Source organism: Juglans regia, chromosome 2, assembly GCF_001411555.2.
Source record: "Juglans regia cultivar Chandler chromosome 2, Walnut 2.0, whole genome shotgun sequence".
Lineage (NCBI taxonomy): Eukaryota > Viridiplantae > Streptophyta > Magnoliopsida > Fagales > Juglandaceae > Juglans > Juglans regia.
Genome location: NC_049902.1, coordinates 5,324,845 through 5,332,368, shown reverse-complemented (window position 1 = coordinate 5,332,368; position 7,524 = coordinate 5,324,845). Strand labels below are relative to the sequence as shown.

Below are 7,524 nucleotides of genomic sequence, written 5' to 3'. Positions count from 1 at the left end.
CTAATTATTCTAAACTAATAAAATAAGTCATTTAAATAAATTAAACAAGTTGAAAGCCTTCAAGTGCTCAAAGCCTTTAAGTCATATTATTGCCCTCTTCCATAGCTTGTATCAAATGAATCAAAACTGGATATTCATCCTTCAAGCCCATCTTGAATGTTGGGCTCTTGCTAGACTCGTCCCAAGTGGATTGTATCGCCTCATTGATCTTCTTGGCTCTTGATCTGGTGATTGACCCATCTAAAACTTGCAAAAGATCTTTAAGACTAGGCCCACTTTGGTTCCCATCATTCTCCCTCTCTTCAAAAGGATTCGACCTCAAATCTCCACCTGGATCAAAGGGAAAAATGTTCGTAACATTGAAAATAGGAGAAACAGGATACATACTTGGAAGATCCATTTCATATGCATTATCATTAATTTGTTCAAGAATTTGAAAAAATCCATCCAAGCGACTCCTGTTGTCAATAGGTAAACGCATTAAATCTAAAGGAGTAAATGGATTAAGTCTATAGACAATTTAAGAATGTAAAAATTTGGTAGTAGCATGAACACTCCAATTATATGTAAACTCAATGAATGACAAACAATTTTCCCACAAATATTCAAGAAACACATTTTAAGTCTTTCTCACCCCAAAATGACCAATCTAATTATATGCAAACTCAATGAAAGGCAAATGATACTCCCGCAAACGTTCATGCAATAAGTCAATGAATGGCAAATGATACTCTCACAAACGTTCATGCAACATGTTTAAAATCTTATTTACACCAAAATGACCACTCCAATTATATACAAACTCAATGAAAGGAAAATGATACTCCTGCAAACGTTCATGCAACACATTGAAAGTTTTCCTTACACCAAAGTTACCCAATAAACCACCATGTCTATCACACACAAGCAACTTACGCATAAAACTAGTAGGCTCACAAAGTTTATTCTCTCTAAACAAATACCAATCTAGTCAATAACACTTACCAAACGATGCCTTCTCACACATTCCATACACACTAGTAAAGTCATCATCATTAGCATGCAATTCCTCATCAAATTCAAATCTCAATAATTTTGCATATAAAATGAAGACAAGGACATACCTTCTTGGTAAAACATCAACCACAAAATTTTCCTTACCTTGTGTGTATTTGATTACATGAGGAAATGTCTCAATACAATCCTCCCACTTAGCATGCATTCTAGTCAACAACTTACCTTGTCCTTTCAAGTGTGTCAAGGACTCATGTTCTTCAAATAAAGGTCGGTTAGGAATTGTCGCACCTGGCACAAAATCCATGTAGTGCTCTATCTTCCTAATAGGTGGCAATCCACTAAACACACCGCTAGGAATCACTACCTCATATCCCTGCAACAAAGAAACAACAACACTAGGCAAAGAGTTATTACATTCATTAATATAAAAGATTGTCTTAGCATAAAAACTCACTTTTGTCTTTCTGTTTCTCTCCGCAATCTCTCTTTCCTTTTCCTCTTGTGTCTCCACTCTTTTTTCTTGACTCACAACCACCTCTCTATTTTCTTTTTCACTCTCTCTTTCTTTTGATGTTTCGGCCTCATTCTCTTTTTTCCTCTCACTCTCTTTGACCTTTTCACTCTCTTTTTTCCTTTCACTCTCCTCTTTTTTTGAACTCACGGCCTCACAATTTTTTTTCAGCTCATTCTCTGTTTTTCTTGAGATTTCAGCCTCACCCTCATCTTTTCCCTGAGATGATTCGGTCTTCCCCTTTGTTACAGCTTGATCATTTTTGTCCCACTTTGATTTTCAAGGAGTACTAGAAATCAAAGTATACCTTGATGTACCCTTTCTTTTTAACTGTTATTCTATGTAATACCTGAATCTTACTACGTGGATTCTTACATCATCCATTAAAATATTTTTAAGTTAAATATTTTAAGATAAAGACTTTCAGTAATTTTATCAAATTATTTTAAGATAGGTGTGCTTCTATTTTTAAGTGGGTTATAAAATAATTCAAGGGTATGATTTTTATGACCTTGCAATTTTCCTTTCAAGCCCTTTAATTTTATTTACCCAAGAAATGGCCCAAACTCTTTTTAATCTTCACCATTCATTCCCTAGCTTATGAGACAAGTTTGATTATATTCATTGACTTTTCATTCTCCCTTACCTGTAGCTTCCCCCATAAGCCAAGTGAATTCATTTCCTTCTCCTACAAGTTGGCTTCCTCAACAAGCCATTAGACTTTCCCATTCCTCTCTTCACCGTAAGCTTCCTCAAGAAGCTAAGAGGATTTTCCTTTCTTCCTTCTCTTACACGCCAGTTCCAAGGGAAAAGAAAACAAAAGTTTCCTCCCCACCTCTCTCCATCTATCGATTTCAAGGCACCCGAAGGAAAGAAAATCTCCTCAAGTCTCCTTCATTCACACGAGAGGCTCTCGGTTTCCCTCTAGTCTGCAGGACCTCTTCTTCTCCTCAAGCCGATTCTTCTATTTCGTAAACCTAAGAGTTTCCGTCGAAAATCTCCAAGGGAAAATCAACCTCGTAAGTGAATTCTATGATTTTAATTTCTGGTTTGGAATCTTGGATTATGGGTTTAACCTAGGGTTTCTTTCTTCGAAATTCTCTGTTGTGTTCCAGCTTTGAGAGTTCGGATTTTCTCTTCCCTTTCTCATCTGCTGTGTATTCCATGGCTTAAAAAGGGGATCAAATCAGGTGATGCCCTTTCCCTAAGATTTCTTGTGATTTAGTTTATTGCAAAGCAAATTTGTATCTTGTATTTGGGGGTTTCGGATTTCTGTATTAGTCGAGCATTCATGTGTTAGTCTTTAAACAATTTCTCATTTTTGTTTCCTCTATTAGCTGCTCTAGTTTGTAATAACCGAAAGCCCAATTTTTCTTATGGTTAAAACCCAATATCTTCAGGGTTGTTTTGCCATGGATCATGTTCTGTTTTGATGGGGTTCCAATCGTGTGTGTGTGTGTGTTCTGTTTTATGGTTCTAGCAGTGTGTGTATAAGTCCTGCTTTGTTGTGTTCCAGCCGTGTGTCCCAAGGGTGATTTTGTAGTCCTTCCTCTTATGTTTTCCAAGTCCAAGTCATGTTTTACTTTTGTTAAACTCATGTCTTTATGTGTTAAAATTTATGAAGTTAAGATTATAATTTTAAACATGCTTTGCTCAAGATTTATGGCCTAAGTAAGCCACAAGACTTTTAAATTAAATTGGTAAGCTTACTTAAAAACTCTAAGTTTGCCAAGAGTTTGTATCCTTATAATTGTGCTATGTTTCAGAAAATACATGAGGTTTTCTTGAGTTTCTACCACTCTTGTACTAGTTAATTGTATGATTGATATTTGATTAAGTAAGGGATGTTTAAGACCATGAAAACATTGAGACTTGCTAGCTGTCCATGCACTACATAAACTAGAAAACAGGTTCTGTTTTGGAAGCCTAAGCCAATCACTTTACCTTTGCTTAACTATACCCCTTCTTGCTTAATCAAAGATAGACTTTAGCATGAAAAACCATTGGAGAATGAGTGACAAAACCAACCCTCTTATGAGCATTACCTCTTGTTGGATCTATCTTCCAAATGATGATGCAAAACTGTCAAAATGCCCTCCTTTATGAAAATTTCCAGATTTATAGCACCTCTTCATTTTTAACTTATGATTTCCATCTATTACCATTATAGAAAACAATAGCCTTTAAGAAATGGACAGCAAGCAAGCCTCATACTCTCATGGGTACTTAAATATTGTAATGAAGATACTAAGAGTTGACTTAGTGCCATGTATGTAGCTAAATGGGTTAAGGAAGACGTCTTAATTCCACTTGGAATTTAAGTGAGCGCATATGGGTATTGGTTAGTAAAGTCTTAAGTGGAATGAATATTAATATGTTTATTTCATTTCATTGAATAGGAGTTTATTTTCAAGATTCAAGGAATTTACCTGTAAAGCCACGAGGTAAGTAGCTATGACCATACCCCTTACACACAAAGCTCTCTTATGAAAAAGTCTCTCTTTTTCTCTTTCCAAATGTTTCTCTTATGAAAGAATAGACGCATATATAGTATGTATAAGCCTTTCTTGGTAACCCCTGTTAAGTACCTTGTTAATTACCATTGTGTGTATGTAAAGTAATGCATCATGAGATTTTATGCATGCTCTCTCAAATAATTATGCCGTACTTATATGTAGCATGACATGAAACATCCATTTCAAAGAAACGCATACGCATTGGCACTAAATGAAGATAATGAAAACGTTATTTTTCTAAAGAAAGGAAAGGAAAATGAATGAAAGCATGAATGTAGGAATGTACGTAACGGCCCCATGTATGAAAACGGTACCAAATGAATGGGCAGATTGCAATGTCGGGTAAGTAATACTAGAAGTGCACCCAGTGCTGCCCTCCATGAAAGGGATTCCCAACCTGCGGTCGCGGGCGGGAATCCAGCTCCAAAAGACCGTTAACCCCAACACACGAGGCGTAATAGTGTGTACTGGCCCAAGAAAGTGAAACGTAAAGCAAAGTCATTTTTAAATAATGTTATGCATGAAAGCAAGTAATGTTTATGCATGAAAAGTATAGTTAAGCATAAAAGTACAATTATGCATGAAAGTTAAGCATGAAAAGTATAGTTATTCTTAAATTGTTACGCATGAAAACATTGTCAAGAATTAGCAAATGTTTATGTATGCATGTTTTCAAAAGAAAAGGTTATGTGATTAATAAGTTAGCGGCATGGTGTACTGCTTACTGAGTATTAGACTCACTTTGTGTTTATGTTTTAAACGTCTAGGTATGAATGATGAGGCTGTGGAGATAGGCACTGCTGAGGAGGGAAGGGCTGATGCTTAGTATTCCCCGTCGGTCCGGTTTAATGATAATAGTTATGTTTTATGTTTTATGATGGGTCCCATGTTAGGACGTTTTGTTGGTTTGACTTTAAGACAATATATCCTTGGGCATGATGTATATATTGTGGTGAGATAATAGTAATAGCGTAACTTCTATAGTGGGGTGATGGTAACCCCACATAAGAAGGTTAAACGTATTTTGGATATGTTCTAGGGACGGAGTCCCCTTTTTATTGGAACTAGTGATGTTTTAAATGAATGAATGGTGGACTCTGAGAGTCCGTTGGTAATATGTTGAACAGATTGTCTATCAGGTGCCTACCTTTAAACTAGAAACGCAGTGTACATGCATGACATGTTCACGCCCATCCCTTTACCCTCGTAGAAAATAAAATAAAATAAAATAAATAAATACATACTAATATTAATAAGAAGAAAGAACAGGTCATGTGTCGCGACCACGTCCCAGTCATAGAACTTGAGGCGGGGTTGTTACATTCTACCTTCATAGCCATGTGTACCATGTCCTCTACCTCTACATAATATTGCAACTCAATTACATTGGCTATCTCCCTATTCAACCCACTCAAAAATCTAGCCATCGTGGCCTCCCGATCCTCTATTACATTAGTCCGAATTATAGCCACCTCCATCTCCTTATGGTAATCCTCTACACTCCTAGACCCCTGTGTAACATTTTCTAGTTTTTTGTATAGGTCTCTATAGTAGTGACTAGGTACAAATCTCTGTCTCATGATAGCTTTCAATTCTCTCCATATTTCTACAGGCCTCTCAAGATTCCTCCTCCTATTGGTCACTAATTGATCCCACCAAATAATCGCATAATCTGTGAACCCAATTACAGCCAACTTCACTTTCTTCTCCTCAGAGTAATTATGACAATCAAACACCAACTCTATTCTTTTCTCTCACTCTAAATAAACTTCAGGGTCAATCTACCTTGAAATGATGGTATTCTCATTTTGATGCTCCCAAGGTTTTTATCTACTCTATCTCGCCCCCTGGGTTTGTCCTAAGTCCTCTTCCACGCCTAACTCCACTATGTCTACCCAATCCAACTTTAGATGTTAGGCCTTTCTCATCCTCACCACACTCTCCATTCTCATACCTGTTCTCAATACTAGGCTCACGTCGCCTCTTATCTCTCTCACCTTGCAGAATTCTAATCATTGCTTCTTGATTATCCATATTGTCCCTCACTTCACCCAACACCAAATTCAACCGCTCAAATTGTTGTTGCATGGCTTGCAACACAAAAGATGAGTTATCTACCATCTCCTTCGGTGATGAGTCACTCCGGTGAGACATCGTAATGTGCTACACAAAAAAAATATTAATGGAGGACCTCACACACTCCCTTACGTGTTTACACTCGAATAATGGCACTCCACTCGTGTTTCAATCTTAATTAGCTTTTTTCCTGATAATAGTCTCACACTCTCTTGCCTTTTACCTCAAAAGTTTTCCCGCTCAAGCTCTTTAAGAACTAGTTGAACTAAATCAAGACAATACAATCCTTTATTATTCCAACTAGTAATATAGATCCAAGAAACAAGAACAAGAAACAAGGAATGAATAAAATAACACGAGACTCAAGGAATTTGTACGAGGAAAAGAGTAATTATTATAAAACAGATACCAACTAGAAAGATGTATTCGGCCCCTTTGAAATAAATCTCAATGAATAAATGTATTTCCTCTTTGTTGTAAATATGTAGCAACATTTGAATATGCTACCTTTTGTTTTACTCTTCTTCTTCTTTTTTTTTTTTTTGAATTTTTTTTTCTTTTCTTTTCCTTTCTTTTCTTTCCTCCTCTTTTCTCCAATTCAATCACAAACATCAATATTCAATTAAATCAAGCAATTGAATTCAAGCACATAAGAATTGACAATGAAATAGAAGAGAATCAATGGAACGACACTCCAAGCAATTGACAAACTTAGAGATGTAGGAAATCCAAGAATTTTGAAACCCTAGGTGATTCAAATTTCAGCCAAACCCAAAACCCTAAGAATTTTGGCAGCCTACTTTTTTTTTTTTTTTTGCAACATTAGAACAATGAAACCCTAGAATTAAATTTAAAGATACAAGAATTAAAATATAGAATCAGACGTGATTGGAAACCTTACTCTAAATACCAAATAATATGAACCCGCGAGAATGGAATCCCTTGAACCCACAATTAATTTGAAAACTCCCCAGGAAAGTCAAAATCAAGTCATTGGATGGAGAATCTAGACTCGATGAGAACTTGTTTCAAGAACCTAGATTATATTAAAATCTAGCCCGTTGAAGAATTTGTCTCAAGAAACCAGATTACAAAGGAGGAACACCACAAAGGTTGTAATTTACCTTTGATAAGCTCAAAAGTTCAATTAAGAACAAGAGGAGTAAAACTCAACTCACAATGAATAAATTCATCAAATTTCATAAACTTCTTAACATGAGGCAACAAAAAGTATTTAAACTAAAACCTAATTAAAACCTAACCAAAATAATGCCCCATCTTCCAAAAATACCCCTTAGTGAATAGTGTCGCGGCTACAGTATGGCACTACAGTAGCTCGGCATCCTAGTTCTTAAAAAGTAACTTTCCAAATAAGCTCTTAGCCAAAATAAAAGGCCTTCCCGAAAACCCTAGCTCATAATAAAT

At 36.1% G+C, this 7,524-nt stretch overlaps 1 long non-coding RNA gene across 1 annotated transcript; it reads left to right on the top strand.

Annotated features, from left to right (window-relative positions):
* Positions 1-2,152: 2,152 nt before the first annotated feature.
* LOC108985862 lies at positions 2,153-5,140 on the top strand. Its single transcript, XR_001995267.2, has 4 exons — positions 2,153-2,526; positions 2,623-2,697; positions 3,907-3,951; positions 4,791-5,140. It is a non-coding gene; the product is annotated as an uncharacterized LOC108985862 (long non-coding RNA).
* Positions 5,141-7,524: the final 2,384 nt, after the last annotated feature.